Here is a 20,647-nt window from a genome sequence, read left to right on the forward strand (position 1 = left end):
ATATATATATATATATATATATATATATATATATATATATGTCTTTTATTTTTAGCTGATTCATACACTAGATATATTTAAGTAACTAAAGATAAGGAATCAGGAAAAAAATGAGATCATTATTGCAATTTTTAGATTAATAGAGAGAAATTCATGAGAAAGGTATGAAAAATATCACTATTCATTCAACACAGAAGATTGAAGATGTCTAGAGAATCTTTTATAATGAGTATACTATGACTCAGCCTTGCTCTATCTACCTTTCAGGATTTGGGGGTACTTTAGTGGTTATAGGTATTTCTTTTATCTACTGCCTTCAGCTTGAATGTCCACTGGATAGGGACCCCATTAGTAGGAGCCAGTGACCAACACCATTTAGCCCTGAATAGCTTTTACCAAGGGATTGTTAGTTCAAAGTAATTCTAGTAATGAACAAACTCTTCCCTTAATAATTGGGGGCATAATTTTTCTTATACCATCCTAGTTTCTAAGGTAAAGCAGGGAGAATGTTCACCTCAGTTTCTACATTGCACTTGTCTCACTAAGTACATGTCCAGGTGAGGAATGATTAAGCAGACAAATCTTCCTATCCACTGGTCTGGGTCTAGAAGGTCTCTGGGTCAAGATAATTTCTCTTTTCTTCTTTGGATAACAATATTGGCATGGCTCCAAAATCCAGCCTGGATTGCTGAAGCTGGAAGGTCAAAGAAATTTTTTCTTTTGTACTTTGGACTTTGGACTATTTAACTTCAGCTTACTGAAGAGTCCTCTAGAATGCTGGAAACTCAGAAGTCTTTGGAGACTCCATTCCCTTCACACTGAATAGAAAAAAAAAAACAAAACCCAAACAAAAAATGTAAAAACCAAGGATTGAGGCCCATTTCTCAGGTCACAAAGCTTTAGAGGGGAGAAGTCTTCAAAACCTCTCTTGACAGCACCATTTCTAACCAGATACAATCAGAACAGGTAAGAGAGGGATGCTAGAGTGACATGTGGAAGCTGCCTGAGGCTTTGGAATTCATCAAAGAATCTCCACTCGCTGTAAGGTTTACCAGCTGGAACTAGTTATAGAACTTCTGCACATGCTCCATAGTCCCTTCCAGTGTCTCCCTTACATATTATCATGATTATTTTAGAAGCAGGATCCTCAATTCTCCATGAGGGGAAGTTGTATTAGCATAGCAGTGTCTGAGTATGTACTAAACTCCAGGTATACTTGTAAGCACTTCACACCATGAAAAGGAACTAGAAATGCCAAACACAGGTTTGCAAAGATTGAACCAAGTACAAGCAGATATTCCAGGTCTCTTAAACAAAAGGCACTTTTATCTTGAGTATCTACTTTTATAACCTTTCCATCTGGGCCTGAGTGTCTCAGAGGGAAAGCTTTTATAAAAGCTCTTTTCCTCAGTATAGATTTCAACAACAAAATTCTAGATGCTGTGTGTTCAGTGGAGGGTATACGTCATTTTTTAAAAGAAAAAAAGAAAAAAAGTACAATGATAACATAGTAATTAACCTCAACAACTGCAGATATGTTATTATCTGGGAAAGCCTGCCAAGGTTGAAGTAATACTCAAGAGAAGTAAAATGATCTTTTTAGGAAGATAAACTTCAGAATCAGCAAAGAAATTGTATCTAAATGCTTGAACCCAACTCCCAAAACAGGGAGTCCTGCATCTTTTTCAAACATAATTTTTTTAGACCAGACTAAAGATTACGTTTTACATTTTTCACAGAGAATGCATAAAGTAAGGAAAACAAGATTTATGCTTATGTCAAGAAGTATATGGATAAATTTCACTAGAATACATGCAAGTTAAAATACAAAATATTCCTTTATCAGTAATTTTCTCTTTTTTCTAACACATGGTAAATTTGCAGGAGTTGAGAGAGGAGAAGAACAGTTGTATATGGAGCAAATTCAGGTCATTTCAATTCAACCAACATTTGTTTGATACCTATTACAAACAAAGAACTAGGATCTGGGGCTGCCACGTTAAAAAAGACATGCCATGTAAGGAATTTAAATTTTTTAAAATTAAGTTTTCATTCTTATTACTATTAATTATCATAGGTACATGCATAACTCTAACATATATTATTTAAATATTTTATTGAAGTTATTGACATGATTACCTGAAAGATTTTTTTTTCTCTTAAAAGAAATCATTTGTTATGATACACTCTGGATTATAACTTGTCTCTCTTTTTTTTGCATTTTGCCTGTTCTAAAATATAGTTACTATTTAGAAATCAATAGAAGAACATGAAATGCTGTATTTTTATAATAAATTGGGAAAAATAATGTTCATTTCTACTTTACTCTTACTAGAAGTCTGCTATTTAGATTAATGACATATTACTTTGGTTAGATTATCCCAAATACCTTCCATAGTCTTTATTTTCCTAGTAATCAATTGTTTCTTGTAATCTTTCAGAAGTATCTTAAAATTAAAAAAAATAGCCATTTGATCACATGATATCCTGTGGCAATGTAGAACCATAATACCTTAAAATTAATCTTCCAGCAAGAAATATTATTAGTCTTACTAGGTATGGAATGGCATGTATCCACTTAATAAAATTGGTGCTGAAACCCTGAAGGTTAACATTTAATTTCAAGGTTTATTCAGAATTTATTTGTTCATTAAGCACTTATCAGCAATTAGACTAGAAAAACTTGACTATAAAACTCTTTGTTGGAGTCTTGACATTCTGCTACCATTTTTTAAATTAAGTGATAACCTGTTATAGGATAGTGAAGAAGGTTGAGAATTATGAACATTGTCTTGCTGTTAGAAATTGTGCATTTTATGACCACTTGTAAATTGAAGCTGTAATTTGGAATGAATTAAACAATAATGTAGTATATTGGGGAGAATTAGCTAGCCCATTTAATCAATTAGTTAGGAACAATCTTACTTTATTTTTATTTCTTAAAACCTTTACCTTCTGTCGTATAACCAATACTGTGTATTAGTTCCAAGGCAGAAGAGCAGTAAAGGCTAGACAATGGGCATTAAGTTACTTGCCCAGGGCCAGATAACTAAATCTGAGGCCAAATTGGAACCCAAGACCTCCTATCTCAAGGCCTGGATTTCAATCCACTGAGCCACCTAGCTGCCCCAGGAAGAACCTCATTTCAAATATTATAATGTCATTTATTGCATTGGGTCATCTCAATTTATTGTAGTGCTTTGGATTCTTTAAAAAAAATTCTTGGGGCAGCTGGGTAGCTCAGTGGAGTGAGAGTCAGGCCTAGAGACAGGAGGTTCTAGGTTCAAACCCGGCCTCAGCCACTTCCCAGCTGTGTGACTCTGGGCAAGTCACTTGACCCCCATTGCCCACCCTTACCACTCTTCCACCTATGAGACAATACACCGAAGTACAAAGATTTAAAAAAAAAAAATTCTTACCTTCTGTCTTAAAATCAATACTGTGTATTTGTTCTAAGGCAGAAGAGTGGTAAGGGCTAGGCAATGCGGGTTAAGTGACTTGCCCAGGGTCACATAGCTAGGAAATATCTGAGACCATATTTGAATCTAGGACCTCCCAGCTATTGGCCTGGCTCTCAATCCACTGAGCCACCCAGGTATTTAGTGCACTTTGGAGACCTAAAAAAAACTTTATAAAAGAATTTGTAGACCAGACAATGCTTAAAGCAATAAAGCTTCTTTATTGCCTATTTTAACTCATAAAAGGAAAGGCTTGGGTGAAAAAGACATCAACAAAATAAAAAACAGAAAGGATTGTACAAGTCAATAAACTCTCTGACATCTCCCATCAAGTGCAGTAGAAGTGTTCATGATCCATCCAGGAAACAAAACCAGGCTGCTAGGAAAGTGTAGTGGAGGCCCAGGCAGGAGAGAAGTGAGTATAGCAGGAATTCTCACTCAATCTTGCCCGATTGATTTCCTGTATATAATGGCATAGGTAGGGAGATGCTGGGAATAACCAGTAAAGGGAACATAAGTTTCTTAAAAGTTTCCATAAATGAGGCAGAAATTGCAAGAGATTCTAGAGCTTAGAAAGTCTGCTTCAAGATGGGCTAGTATTTCCAAAACAAGTAGCATTTTGGACAGTCCTTAAACTAGTTATTTCTGCATATTATAATGTATACAACTAGGCAAATGTCCTTATTGTCCAAATATTATTATTATTAAATGACTCTTCATTTACCCTCTGAAAGAAAGAGAGGAAGGAAAAAAGAAGGAAGGAATTAGAAAAGAAAGAAGAAACAAAAGAAAAAGAGCTACCACTTTTGGAGGCTGATTTTCTAGGCGTTGCCATTCTTTCTAGAAATTTATCTAGGACATATTCAATGATCAGGTGTGCCATTCAGCTCTGACATTAAAACTTCATTATACCATCACCATATAAGAAGTCATTAAATAGTTTGTAGATACTCTCCTGCCTTTTTTAATAGGTTGTACATATATTATCATATAACACATATTTTGATATTCATCATGTTGTGAAACAAGACTCATATTGCTTACACTAGAGAAAATTCATGGAGGAAATTAAGTGAAGAATGACATGTTTCTACCTGCATTCAGACTCCATCTGTTCCTTCTATGGCAATGAATATTCTTTTCATCATGAGTCTCTTAAGAGTTGTTTTGGATTCTTGCCTTTTTGATAATAGTTAAGTCATTCACAGTTTATCATCTTATATCATTGTTATTATTGTGTGCAAAATCCTCCTTGTTCTGCTCACTTCATTTTGCTTCACTTCATAGAAGTCTTTCCAGCATTTTTGTGTGACCATCTTGCTTCTCATTTATGGTACAATTTTGTTTATAGGACCCACTAGCCCAATACACTGATGTTCTTGTTCAGTGGTTTTCTAGACATGTTCCACATTTTGTAGTCTCATTTAAAGTTTTGTTGGCAAAGATATTGGAATCATTTGCCATTTTTTTCTCCAGCTCATTTTACAGATGGGGAACTGAGGCAAATAGAGTTAAGTGACATGCCCAGGGTCACACAGCTAGTGTCTGATGCCAGATTTGAACTCAAGAAGAAAAATTTTCTTGATTCCAGACCCTGCACTCTATCCACTGCATCCCTAGCTAATACAGCCCACCAAGAGCAATTGCCAATACCAATTTGCTCTACTTTTTAAAGTCCACTAAAACAGAGATGTTCAATGCAAAATCAAAATGAGATCTCAAATGCCACATTTGCATAGATATTATGCAGTTGATTAATTGCTGTCTTCTTATACAATAAATTAATGATGAATGAATGAAAAATACCTGTGGTTATTATATGCAAAACATTTTGCTATGTTTCAGAGAAACAAACTATTTTATTTGCCAATATGAATTGATTTAGATAGCCTTTATTCTCAAGGAACTCTCATTCTAATGGGAGAGATAGGATATAGAAAGGATTAGCTGTAAGTCATATGGAAAAGTCCCTTGATCTTTAGGTAACGCACATATTCACTATCTTCTTTAACATCATTTCTAATGATTAAATCATATCAGATTTTGATATTGAACCATTTCACATTGCCTAATGGGGGACAGCGCAAGTGACCACTTGGTGATATGGATTTCTTTTGGGAGCCTTCAGAAGTGATGACTGCCTCACCTCTAGAAGTAATTGCTAGGGCAGCTGGGTGGTTCAGTGAATTGAGAGTCAGGCCCAGAGATGGAAGGTCCAGGGTTCAAATCTGGCCTCAGACACTTCCTAGCTGTGTGACCCTGGGCAAGTCACTTAATCCTCATTGCCTAGCCCTTATTGCTCTTCTGCCTTAGAACCAATACATAATATTGATTCTAAGACAGAAGGTAAGGGTTAAAAACAACAAAAGTAATTACTAGACCTCATCTTCACAAAAGTGATTTCTATAATGACAGCTGCAGTGTCATGAGCCAAAGACTCTTGGGAATTTTGAGGGGTGCTGTCGCTTTCATTATTCTTGGGCACATCAGCCAGTCGTTAACAGCTTTTTAGCAATTAGTGTTGTTGGCGGCAAGGATAGTGGATCACCTCTCCAGAGTGATTATTCCCCCAGGTGATGACTTTTCAGACCAAGATGGAAGTATACATGATGTTCTTGAGATAACCCTTATCTCTGTGTCATTTGGAATTAATGTAAAGCTGGAGAAGACTACAACTCCCAGGACTCCCTTTTAAAACTTCCCCGGACAACTCCCACTTCCTTTGTGGGAGGTGGTGGAGAAAGTATAAAAGAGAAAGTTTGGTGCCTTTTAGCTCTATCCTGGAGGCTCTCTGATCCTGAGCTCTCTCTCTGCACCTTTTTCCCTTTCTATCTACCTCCTACTTTTTCCTAGACCTTCCCTTTTCTAATTAAAATAAAACCCAGCTATTCTAAACCCTAAAGTTGTTCTCAGATCTTTTATTTGAGCCCCTGAAGGGCTCTGGTCAATCTCCCCCTGCCAGGATGCTACCTTCCTTTCTCTTCCTCTACCTTCTTCTCTCCTTTCTTCCATTCTTCCAATCCTCCTGCCTACAATCCCTTCACCCCCTCACATCTCCAAAGTTCTTGGGTTTTGGATCCTGAACTATCTCTATCAGAGTCTGAGGTTCTGATTTAGGTGGTGGTGGTATAGCTTGACTGGGATAGGCTACCTCCTTTCCTTCCCTCAGCTTGCTTTGCTACTTTATCTAGGCCTGCTTCATTGTCCCGTAGAGATGGCAGTTGGTCAACAATCTGTAGGGATGGGGAATATAATATAAGCAATCAGTCCACTAGTTAGCCATAGAAAACCATGCATTCTTGGTGAATGGGTTTCAGTCAAGAGTGTTTTAGGCATACAGAGACATAGTAATTAAGTGCTTAAAAAAACACTATCATTATCCATCACATATAAAACAGTCAACCCCAAAAGTCGCTTTCTTATTAATTTCCTTTATATGTTTTTTTTGAAATGGATAAGATTTCCTAATCTTTGAGGAGGACTCCAACTTCTTTTTCTTTGGACACCATGACTGGTTTCCAATTCTCCCTTCCCTTGTCAGTTCTGCTCTGCTGCTCAGCCTTCTTTGCTGGTCAAATTGATATTTTAAAAAATCCTAGCCATTTATGTGAGGAAAGTTCCAAATTTAGTATTCAGTTTTTTCTCTGTTTATCCAGAAACACAAACACACACACACACACAAGGAATTTCCCCACAAAGGAAACAATTTTGGGAGGCAAAACCTCTGATGAGTTCACAAACTTTTCAGTTGCCATCTAAATCTAGATTTACATTGCAGTTAGATTAGGAACTTCTTTTAAAGACTGCTTGCTCCAAATATTACCTTCCAATTCATCAGAACTTCAAGCAAACTAGCTCCTGGAGAGAAGTGATTAACATTAAGATGTGAAAACTATTACCAAATATAAAGCACTTTGTATCAAAGGCAAACCATCTCTAGCCATTACTACTGATTTTGTTCTTTCCTGTCTTTCAGTATTGACATTTAACATATAGCACAAAATCTCTCTCTCCCCGAATAAGGAGCAAGAAGGGAAGGTTCTGAAAAATAATAAAAGAGGGTTTTAGGTGAGTACATCCTATGACTCTATTATATTAATGGAAAACCAGACAACCTTTTCTTCTCCTATCTTTTGTCAATATGTTCTGTGAAATACTATAAGTTCTCCTAGGCAAATGATTCATGCTAGTACACAAGATCAGAAATCTACACTCCTTCCCCAATATCACCTCAGTACAGTATGAGTTCTATTGGTTACTACTTGATCAGTTTGGGGAAGCAGGAAATCAAGGGAATGGGTCTCTTCTAGTAGGGGAGAAAATGGGACAAAGGTTCAAGGGCATAAAACAGAGGACTAGAAATTTCCTATCTCTCTGTTCAACGTATTTCTGACTCAGAGTCTGCTTTTTAGAACTTGTGTTCTGGCAATAGAAACCTGGCTAGGTGTCCCTGACAATTGAATTTAGCCAAGTGAGAGATTCAAGTTTAAAAGACTCTTGAAGGAGATAGAAATACAAATTCAGATCTGTTTTCTGCCCTTCCCATTCATGATGCCCACTGGAAGGCTACATCTTTTATACTTAAATGTTGTGACATTTACGTAGCTCTTAATGTGCCAGGAACTGTGCAAAGTGCTTTATAATTAATATCTCATTTGATCCTCTACACAATCCTGGAAAGTAAGTGCTAATACTATCCCCATTTTATATAAGGTACCTGAAGCAGAGGTTAAGTGACTTGTTCAGGCTCACATTTCTGGCAGGTGTGTGAAAGTAGATTTTTAACTTAGGTCTTTCTGTTTCCAGAGCCAGTGCTTGATCTACCACAACACTTTGATGCCCTAGATTGTCACCTGCAAGATTTTCTCATTAAACTTGTTCTACATTCAGCAAGACAGAGTAGGTCACAGGTTAGCCAGGTAAACGTGCCAGGCTAATTGATAGGCAGTTCTCCTTTTTGCTGAGAAATATACATAAGGTTGTTTCATGTTTTCTAATTACCTTCAATGAACTACACACTGTATATCACATTGCCCTTGCTTGGGGTTTTGTCTTTTAAGATTTTACTAATTATCTTTTATTCATGTTTAATTAAAGATTCTATTATCAAATACTTTTGCATTTGGGAATTTTATTTATAAATGGATGTGAACACAAAAGTGGTATAAGGAAACTTCAGTCTTTCCCTCAAGTATGACAACTCATTTACTTTAGGTTCATTCAATGTCACATATACCAAAAGGAAGTGATTACATAATCTGACACATTAACATACTAAAATGATCTTTTATCTTCACAGGTTCATTAATGAAAGCAACGTGTTTCATTAGGGCCATGACTTCTGTCTCACTTGAACTCAAGGAAAATCATGCTGGGAGTACTGAATAAGGAACAGGTCCAAGTTCTGACAGCTTAAAGGGAGGAAATATTAGGAATGTTGGATGTTAAAACACTTGGAAATAAAACATATTAATACCTGCTAGTCAGAAAGCGGCCAGACACAGAATTTTCATGGCTCCTGATAATAAAAGAAATGAATCAACTACTTCAAAAATTAGGATGATTGTGTGTGTAAAAGCAATTACTCACATGATAAGTACATATTTCTATTAAGAATCTAAGAACCAAAAATCATATGCATGGACATTTGCTATATGTAAAAAAATGAATGTGGAAAAACAACTTTTTGTGTGGAAATTCCAGGATGATTCAGGTAATATATCATTTTTATTGTACCTAAAAAGCATTCATTGTTTATTTCCATATTTGTTCATATATCTATATCTATATCTATTTTATATCCTTATCCATATCTATATATGTGTATGTGTATATTTTCTAAGTAAATTTCATTTAGAGAATATATTAAATTGCTAGAGTAATAAAAACCAAGACATGTTGCTTTTTATTAGAAATTTAATGTAGGTCTCTTCATGTGTCTGGAAATATAGACTTCACTGTCCATGTGGTCCCTTCTTTTTAAAAAGAGATATTTGTACTGACAGAATAAAAATAATGACCATCTTGTATCCTATAATGAAGTTTATGGGAAACATTCTTCAACTGAGAAACTGAGGGTCAATTTACAGTGGAAGTTCTCAACTATTGACAAATTTTGGGAGATTTTCAACAGTCCCATTACATATAGAAATATATTCTCCATCCAGTGAAGGTTTATGGAAAAAAACCCACTCTTCATTGGGAGGTACATAGATAAGGAAGTTGTTATATTTTTTTCGCTGTGTAAAATGATGCAATTTAAAGTAGTAGTACGAAATCTGAGGTCTCCATTCAGGAAAAGTAGCCTTCATGTATGGTCTTCTCTTGCTTGAACCTCATTATACTCCTTTCAGAGAGTAATCATAGATCTATTTGGTTGTGTAATAGGTATAGGCTTGAAAAGTAAAAAGGCAGATTTTTGCAAGTATATTAGGGAAAGCCTTGACTGGAAGTCATGGACATTCTGAATAAAATGCAGGGGGTAGGGAGGAAAGAGCTAAGCAACAGACATTGCTGTTTTGTGAGGGGTTTGGAGCAGATGGGATTTCACCTGGGATCTTGGATATTGGTGAAGGTTGTAAAAACTGAAGACATCATCCTGCAAGTCAACTCTGAGTAGGGAAGAGGCCTGTGTTCTGGTGTAGAGGTTGCAGACATCTCTCCCTACCTGGTTACTTTTGGATCATTGGCTGTGGAGGAGTTGGTTCCTGGTATCCTGAAGACATCTCTGGATCAGTTGTGAGAACCCAAATCCAAGCCCTCTTCCTCAGGTCCTTACCCAAGCTGTCAAACCTGGCAGAATCTAGGTTAGCTAAGGAACTTACCCTTTTGACTCCAGTCCCGGGCAGTCAGACATAGTTTCACCTCACCCCCTCTCCTATCCTCTCAAAAACAATTAAACTGTTTCCCTGTGTGTTTTCTTCATACCTTGAAGTTTCCATAGTGTGTATTTATTATACTCTGAGTTCATCCCTTATCTGGATGGAGCAGGGTGACAGTTAGGCCTAACTGTCACTTCTGTCAAGTCATTTCCCTTAACAGTTAAACCCAGTTTCCCTAACTTGTTAAGTCCCCATCTATTGTCTATTCCTGTCTCCTACTCACCCTTCTGAACCCACATAATAATATTTAAAGTAACTCCCCTGGTTTTCCCCATAAGAGTTGTTAGTTGCCATTCTCATATAGGTTCCAGAATCCCAGTGTCTCAATTGCTCCCATATGCTGTTACTCATTCTCCTATCATTTTTTCTGTCTTTTATGGGATTCCTAAGTTTGTTCTACCCTGTGGACAGTTCCCCATGTCTTTAATCTTTCATTTGCTTCCATTCATGTCCTTGAGTTTACTTTATCCAGTTTCTAAAAGTATAAAAGCCACCAGGATAAGGCAGTGCAGGGAACATTAGTAGCTTTCTAAGTTTTTGGTAATCAGATTAGAAGCTTTAAAATTAAATCCAGGATTTTGCAATTTATGAAAAAATCAATTCACTACAATTATATTGGATTAATAGCAGGAATGAAAGTATAGTTCAACATTAGAAAAATGATTAACAAAATCAATCTTATTAAGAAATATCCTAAAAATCATGATTTTATCAATAGATACAGAAAAGATACTTTGACAAAATACAACATTTATTTATTTATTTATTTGTTTTTTTAAACACTTAATTTCTGTGTATTGACTCATAGATGGAAGAGTGGTAAGGGTGGGCAATGGGGGTCAAGTGACTTGCCCAGGGTCACACAGCTGGGAATATTCATTTATTTAAAAAATTATTATAGAGATTATTCCTAATATGAAAAGAAATATCCTTTCAAAAGAAAAATCTAACATCATATTTAATGGATGACTTTAATATAAATCAGTAGTTGCCTCTTTGTGATCAATGCCTCCCATTCTAAGTGTTTGCTAATAATCTTTTTAATAGCATATCAACATAAAGTAAATATGTTCATAATTCAGGATATTTTAAAGTATTAACTAAAATCACCTTATTAATTTTTCCTACAAATGTACTTCTGTTTCTATGAAGTTTCTCTCCTAGTAATTAGAAGTCCTTAAAATATATTACATTTTAATTTTCAAATAAATATTTTTGACTGTCTTTACAATGCCAATCTCACCTAACTGAAAAGAGCATGTAGTCAGCTATTTTTTCTACACATTACAAAATAACTTGTTTTTGTCAATTTTTCTCCTAACTGAATTTGCAGCATTTGGTCAGGTGTCCCTGATATCATGTAGACCACGTCTCAGATGCACATGTGTCCAGGTGGATAGCCAATTCAAAAAAGCCATAGGTGAAAACTGCTGTGAGAATTTCCTGGGGCTTTATCTACTCTTTGCTATAAATGGAAGTATACAGGAGAAAGAAGAGCAGGCTTAGCTTTGTCAATAACCAGACTGACAAAATCCAGCTGTGTTAGTATAGATAGGTTAGGACAGAATGGAAACAGATGAAAGCAAATTACAAAAGGAATAATAATTGTGATGTTCAAAGATGTATTAGCTAGTAATAAAATACTGATTAGAAACTTTAGTAGGCTTAAAACATGCAAATACACACAGATATACCCAGATACACACAGTCACTAACACTGAATGCAATTCTTATTTCTCTATAGAGCTACATATTCTAGATTCCTTCTCTTAATCAGCCTAGAATCACTTTTTGATTAGTCAGTTCAGAGTTACACTATGCAGTGAGTTTCTAGATATAAAGGTCAATCTGTTGGCAGCATTAGGTATTGGTGAAAGTATATCATTTTTTATGGAAAGCCTCTTCTGTCAAACTTGGTTCCCTGTGTGTGAAGGTTGCTTTGTTTTTGCTTTTATAGAATCAAGGAAAGTTTTGAGTTTTGCATGGGCTCTGTTGATGAAAGTATTTTTTAAAAATTTATTTTCCCTTTTGGTTAGAAGGTGCTGTTTTAGTATTCTTTCCATTTCTCTTTTTGTTGATTGGTCCATTACTTAAGTTATGTCTCAACTTAGTGACATGTTATCTTTCTTTTTAGTCCTGATATTGAGCATGACCTCAGTCAATAACATTCATTTCAAGCACACACCACAGTGATCAATCTTTGTTCTGTTCTTTGGTAACAGTGACTCTTATAGAAAAAAAAATTAAGTAGCATTACAATCAATACACACCCAATCATAAACCCCTCAATAAGAAATAGAATTGGATTTAACTTATCTTATGATTGTTAATTAATTCTTTATACAAAATCAATGTTGATTCATTGTTATTATTATTCTCAGTCTTTAGGAATAAATATTGGCAGCAGGGGTGGGAGCTGAGGAACACAGAAAGTGCCAAACAACTAAAATAAATAAGGCTGGTGGATTGGAAAAAAAAATACTCATCTGCAGTTAGAAGACATAGATTGAAAATAGTATTTGACAAATTTTAGGGATTTCAGATGATGTCATTTAATCTGAAAATATAACCTTCTCTGCCAAAGGAAGGTATATGGAACTCAATCTACCCTTTCCTTGGTGATACATCACAAGGAAGCTGACTTTTCACTTATGTAGGATGACCCTGTTGGAAGTAGGAGAGGGAAATGTCTCTGACACTTGCTCCGTGGGTAACTCTGGTCAAATCTCTGAATATCCCTAGGCCCTAGTTATTTTTCATATATAAAACAATAGAGTTGGGTGAGATGACTTTTGGGATCTTTTTCATCTCTAGATCTATGTGACCCAATAAACATGTGAAATTGTAACAGTTTCAACTACATGGGAGTCAGGTAGGAAAGGTAATTTATTAAGGAGTAAGAGTATTTGAGAAAGACATTGTATAGTGTTGTCAATTGAAAACAATTCCTAATGATGTTAATTATTCATCAGGTAGGAGAATATGGAAGTTCAAGGGTAGGTGAGGCTCTGGGGTATGACCTAAAAAAAATTGATGGTCTCAAGTGATGCTGCTGTCTTTGCAACAACCTGAGGTTGGAACTTAATTATTTTTTTCCTTTTGTATCCTTATTGCAAAGAAATATATATATATATACACACACACATATAGTATAGTATAGGAATATATATTTGGAAAGTATATATGTATATATATGGATCAAAATACATATATTCCCATTGCATATATATAAGTATATATACTTAAATATATACACATATGTTTAATTTTGTCAAGTGCTTTACATATATTACCTGTTTTGACCTTTCCAACAACACTGTGTGCTTGTTACCCTTATTATCCCCAACTTAAATAAGAGGAAACTGAGACTGAGAGAAGTGAAATTTTTTCCAAGGTTAAATATCTGTTAATTTCTATAGATATCTGTAAATTTCCAAATAAATATTTGAAACAGGATTCAAATTCAAGTTTTCCTGACTCCAGATCTCTCCCAATATGCCACCTGGATACTTGGCACAGACCCTGGCACATTGAGCAGCTAGGAATGCTTACTCAATTGAATTATTATTGTTATGTCTCTCCCTATTGACACTCTATGGAATCATTTAGAGTTGTGGTATATTTATTTTTCCTAGAAAATCTAAAATGTGTCCATGGTTAGATCCTATGCTACTTTGAAGGCTGGGCACAAAACAAGTCTAAAAAGGTGAAGACATGCATCACAAATTAAGCCTGCAACTGCATATATGATCCTCAGTAATTGAGCTCAATGTTCTGACCTTAAGGAAGGAAAGGCAATATTGCAGAGAAAAACGAGTTCTGGGCCTAGAGAATAAGACCCATCTTCAAATCCCACCTCTAATCTGAACTACTAGTATGATTTTGGACCAATCACTTAACCTCTCTGGGCCTCAATTTTCTCACCACAAATTGAAAGTGTTGAACAAGACATCCTTTGATTTCTCTTTTAGTTCCATGTCAAAGAGCTTGTGAGTATAAGGTGACAGGAACAAGAAAGTGAAATGATTATTGCTAAAACAGTTGCCTGGCCATATTATCCCCCTCTCCCCCTTCCTTTTTCCATTGATGGCATCAAAACACATCATTTTGTAATATCATCTAAGATAATGTAATGGAGGAAACAATAAGTAGACTTGAAAAGTTAGAGATATCCAAGAAATAATGGCTTTATGTCTGATTAGATTCTGAACTGATACTACAAGTCTTATGGATAACAAGCATTTATGAAGAGCCTTCTTTGCACTAGGCACTATGATCCACTCTGAAGATACAAAAAAAGGAAAAGAAAAGAGTCACTTCTTTTATGGAGCTCAAAGTTCAAAGGAGGAGAAACATGCAAACAAATACTATGTACCCATAGTACATATGCAAGATAAGTTGGAATTAGACTCAGAGGAAAAATGCTAATAATGATAAATACATAAATACATATGAAAATAATTAAATAAATGAATAAATGAACAAACAAACAAAAAAATAAAGATAAGGAAGATAGGAAGGGCCTTCTTGTAGAAAGAAGGGCTTTTACTGGGACTTGAAGGAAGTTGAGGAAACAGGAAACAGACAGGAGGACATGAAAGCTTCAGAAATGTTAGATAGCCAGTGAAGAAGTCTAGAGTTTGGAGATGGAATGACATGTGGGAAGAAAAGTGTAAGAAGGAAATAAATGCTTTAAACCTATTTCCCTCTTACAAAAGAAAGAAGGCAGTGCCACAGGACTGTAGAATATAGAAGATTGGAAAGGTAAGAAGAGACTATAAAAACAAAAGCAAATATTAAATATTTTATCTGGAGGTAGCAGGAGCCCACAGAATTCATTGTATGGTGAGGTGACATGATTAGATTTTCTGTTTAGTAAGATCAGTTTAACAGCTGAATAGATGATAGACTAAGGTAGAGCAGAGCATTGTCTATGATTGCAATACAAGTATAGACAGTGTGTTATAACACTCTAAAAAAGGGGAAGATCCTTAAAACATTGATGATATTTTTTTGAGTTAAGTCAAAAGGACATCTGCAGATTAAAACAAACAAACTACAACTAGGAACCAATTAGTGCTAATAAGGAATCCTAAGAAGAAGTCACATTTTTTCCAATGGTCTAAAAACAATGACCATATTTTAAATAATTATAACTTTGAAGAGTCTAAATTAATGTACATAACTCAGAATTTTCAAACAGCAAGATGGGATTTCCAAGGCTAGGGAACACTTGATGCTGTAGAGGGAGAAGCCCATGGACAATATGGTCCCAGAGGTCACTAAGAGTTAGATATGGCTGAACAACAATAAACACTAGATAATGCACAGTTTTCAGTACCAAGAGGTTCACAGATTTGTATCCTATGTGGTTAAACAAAGTGTATGAGACCCATTCACAGATGTGTCTTTTTACCACCACTGGGTAGTTGCCATTGGTAGAGTCTATTAAAGTAGAAAAATGGATCTAGGTGTTACTCTTGTGAAGATTTATTGCCACAAAATCTGATGTTTCCTTTTAAAACAACCTGGCATACAACAGCTATTTCTGATGTATATTTGCAAAGTGCTAGTCAACATTTCATATAATTTAAATTTTACCATTTTGCATGTCAAAAAGACGTGTTTGAAGTTGAGTCTTTCCTCAGATAAATCCCATTCTCTCTATCATCCAGATGGTCACCAACTCAAAACCAAGCAAGTAGTAGGCATTTCCAAAAGCTGGCGCCAATGTCAATGAGCTCAATCTAAAGATTATTTTGAAAGATAGGAGGCAGCATGTGCCAGGTGGGAAAAATTACAACTGTTTCTGTGTTAGGACCAACATTCCCCCATTTCCCTACAACAGGGATTGATAAAACTGTCCCTGGAGTCTAATTGTTCCCTGCCTCCTGCATGTAGCTTTATGGTATATTCAGGAACCGGGTGGTAATGGATAGAGAGGTGGTTCTAGAATTAAGAAGCTCTACGTTCAAATCCTGCCTCGGATACGAACTAGCCAGGAGATTCACTTAATTTCAGTTTGCCCTGGTTTACTTATCTACAGGAAGGGAATAATAATCCTACCTATCCCCCAGGGTTGTTATAAAGAGGAAAAATAAGATATTGGTAAAGCACTTTGTAAACCTCGAAGTTTTATATAAATGCTTGTTATTTATTTTATCATTATTTATTTATTCATTATTAATACTACCACTATTAATAATAGTACTACTTTGTTCATAATAGTACTACTAACAATACAGCAGCTACTTGGAGTTGGAGACATTTTAAAGACTTAGTAGATATTTGAAGATGACTCAAATTGCCCAACTTTGCCCCACTGCACAGAGACATTTCTATACCGATGTGAGGAAGGGTGGTTATCTATAAAAATGAAATACTGCTATAAGATTCACAAGTTATCTGTAAAAACTAGCATCCCTCAGGCAACCCTGGTCAAGACCTGACCTGAAAACACCCCACTTTGAGTCCCTCACTCCTCAGCAGCCTTAGTTGTTTAAAGATTCAGAAAAGAAAGGTGTCACAAAAGTCCTCGAAGTTGTAAATGATCCAATGTTAGAAACACATAATTTATCAATGGAAATTATGACAGAAATGCATTGGTACTTCTTTTTTTTTAATTAGTTGTTTATTTATTTACTTATTTAAAAAGATAATTTTTATTTTTTAGAAAAGTTATCATGGTTACATGATTCATGTTCTTCCTTTCCCCTCCCCCCGACCTCCTCCCAGTGTAAATGCACATGGCCAATGTGCATTTACACTGGTTTTAACATGTGTCATCTATCAAGACTTATTTCCAAATTGTTGATATTTGCATTGGTGTAATAATTTCAAATCTACATCCCCAATCATGTCTGCCTCAACCCATGTGTTCAAGCAGTTGCTTTTCTTTTGTGTTTCCACTCCTGCAGTTCTTCCTCTGAATGTGGGTAGCGTTCTTTACCATAAATCCCTCAGAACTGTCCTGGGTCATTGCATCGCTGCTAGTACAGAAGTCCATTACATTCGATTTTACCACAGTATGTCAGTCTCTGTGTACAATGTTCTTCTGGCTCTGCTCCTTTCACTCTGTATCAGTTCCTGGAGGTCTTTCCAGTTCACATGGAATTCCTCCAGTTTATTATTCCTTTGAGCACAATCATCAATGATACTACAATTTGTTCAGCCATTTCCCAATAGAAGGACATACTCTCGTTTTCCAGTTTTTTGCCACCACAAAAAGCACGGCTGTAAATATTTTCATACAAGTCTGTTTATCTATGATCTCTTTGGGGTACAAACCCAACAACGGTATGGCTGGATCAAGGGGAAGGCAGTCTTTTATAGCCCTTTGAGCATAGTTCCAAATTGCCATCCAGAATGGTTTGATCTTGCAGGACCATTCCACGAAATATCCTATGAATGTTGTCTTTCCCTATTCGAATGTGAACTCCTTTCAAAGAGTCAAAGAGAAGGGGGCAGTTGGGTAACTCGGTGGATTGAGAGTCAGCCTTAGAGACGGGAGGTCCTAGGTTCAAAGCTGGCCTCAGACACTTCCCAGCTGTGTGACCTTGGGCAAGTCACTTGACCCCCATTGCCCATCCTTACCACTCTTCCATGTATGAACCAATACACAGAAGTTAAGGGTTTAAAAAAAAGAGTCAAAGAGACCTGAATTCCCAGACCAAGTATTGGCCTAGAAAGAAAAGGCCCATGGCTGTACCCAGATAATCATAGATTACCTTTCCCCCTTGTACCCTGGTATATTTACATACTTGAACCAGACTGGTAAAATTCAGTCACTTTGGATATTTTTATATATGTTCATGTCTGGCTCAGAAGGGAATTAGAAATCCATTTCTTTACCATGTGGTTAGCAGATTAAAAACAGAATTTGTTATCAGTCTAGCAGGTTGTGTATGCATATAAGGGCTGGACTTGGCCAGTTCACTATTAAGTTACTTAATCCTGTGGAATGTGATTCTCACCTTCTTCAAACACCAAGGGAATGCAGATCACAGGTCACAAGGGAAGGTCAGATAAAGCATGGGAAAAATTAGCGAAATTTTAGTCCCAGTGTTTGAAAAGAAATCTTTAAGTTAATATTATATCAGTAGCATTATCTTCTTATGAATGCTTTATTCATGTTTTTCAGTAGCAATTTCTGAGTTATAAAGAATGGTTCATTATTATTCAATACAATAGATTTTTTAAAAATCAAATGTAGTCAAGGTATTGTGGGAATACTTTTTATGCATTATTGCCCCAAACTGTCATTGTTATGCTTTATCTGAACTGGGATTCTTGTAAAACATGTACAACCTAGTTTTAGACCTTTATCAGGAATGCATCTTGTTTTTCAACTGTGAAATAAAAATAAAAACAGTTTAAGGAAGCTGTTACTTCTGGGGTTTAGGTAGATAAAATTAGTTGATGTTTTTATACCTTGAGAAATACTTTTGGACATTAAAAAAATCTTACAGTTGGTTAAAATAATAGAAATTCTTAGACAAGCTCAAAAAGAATACAATGAATACCAAAGGGACTTTTTTTTAGCCTAAATGTTGCCAAATTGTAAATAAAAAAGAGCAAACAGAGGCATCTCAAAGTCTCTTGGATAAAAAATTAAATCATCTATTTTCTTAGCTATGATAAATATTATCATTAAATGTTATCCTTTCCTTTTCACTATAAATTATTCATGGAGGCAGATGCAAATATAAGTAGGATTTTTGATTCATTTCTTTTAGAATTCCACTGTTTAGTCATGCTTTCTGAAAGACTAAAGTACCTCTCTGGACAATAAGATGACAATTTGAGTTAAATATCTCTAGAAGGCTCTATTTTCCATTTGGGTGACTATGGCCCAAGCAAACAAGTTTCTTTTTAGAAACTCATTGCTCAGATCATCAAGATAACTGCTGCTTAGGAGTTTTCTAAACAACATACAATTTTCATTAAAATATTCATCCTATTAACAGATTAATGGGGGAAAACAAAGGAGAGAACATGGACAAGGATATCAAAAGAGGGAAAAGTATGGATGGATGGTAAGCTTCACCAATGAAGGATGAGTCCATGAATCTCAGACTGAAATACTGAAACAAGATTATAATTATTAGTTATTGTCTTACTGGACTTATGACATCTTTAGTCAGGAGCTCCCAATGAGGAATTAATTCTCCCAATTCAGATCAGCACTTCCACAGCAATTTTAGTTTTATATTTTGAGTTATTATATATATATGTATATTTTAATTTTAATAACTAATTTTTACATGAGTTTTCTAAAGATATATATGATCCAAACTGTCTCTCTCTCTCATTCCCTCATGCCTCCCAGTGCTGTCAAGCAATTCAATCTGGACTCTACATGATTTATCATGCAAAATATATTTACATATTATTCATTTTTGTATGTGAATAATGTTACAAAATCCAAAAACATATACCCAAATAAAAAATACCCATGTAAGCCATATGCTTTCATCTATATTTTTGCTCCAACAGTGATTTCTCTGAAGGTAGATACTGCATCCTTTGCTATAAGTCCCTCAGAATTGTTATGGACTATAGTGTGTAGTGCAGAGAGAGGGGGGTCATGACAGTTTTCAAGCTTTGGCTGAGTTCTGAAATCAGTTAGGAGTTTAGAATCTTGAAGGAGAGTGTCAGTTGGTTTGGGGATCTCATGGAGAGAGAGTCAGACCAGCTGAGCTGCTTCCTTGCCTATCTGAAGAATTGAAAATTTAGCCTAGCTTTGGAATATTTATTTAAGAATTGTTAGTTTAGATAAACCCTTTGTATCTTCATACCCTACCTTATTTCCTACCTTCTTTCCCTTACCTTAAATGTCTGTGGAGTGATTAAGGAGAGTAAATTAGAAAGTAGTTCAAATCTGTGAGGGGTTTAACTATAATTTAGCAGTATTTTATCTAGAGAAGTTAGATAGTCATAATTTATTCCCTTTATATTTCAAGAGCACCTTGAGAGCTGAGTTAAGGCAGGACCTTGCTCAAACTCCATCTCTGCCTCCCTTCCTCCACCTGAGATTTCTTTAAACAACTGTTAGGGCTTCCTTAATCCACTTTCCTGACAAATCAACCTTAGAGACAATAAACCCTTTTGTGTTTCAACAGACCTGTTAGTTATTTTGTCAGTTATTTAGTAAGAGAGGGAAGAAGAGGGAAAGAACCAACATACTCTGGGCTTGAAGGGAAGCCGGGGTATCCATCTTGAAGGAAGGCATAACTTCAAAACAAGTCCCTTCCTGTGAAATTAACTAAAGCCTGTAGTTAATTTCAATTCAGTCTATTTCCCTCAGTT

Source organism: Gracilinanus agilis, chromosome 1 (genome assembly GCF_016433145.1).
Source record: "Gracilinanus agilis isolate LMUSP501 chromosome 1, AgileGrace, whole genome shotgun sequence".
Lineage (NCBI taxonomy): Eukaryota > Metazoa > Chordata > Mammalia > Didelphimorphia > Didelphidae > Gracilinanus > Gracilinanus agilis.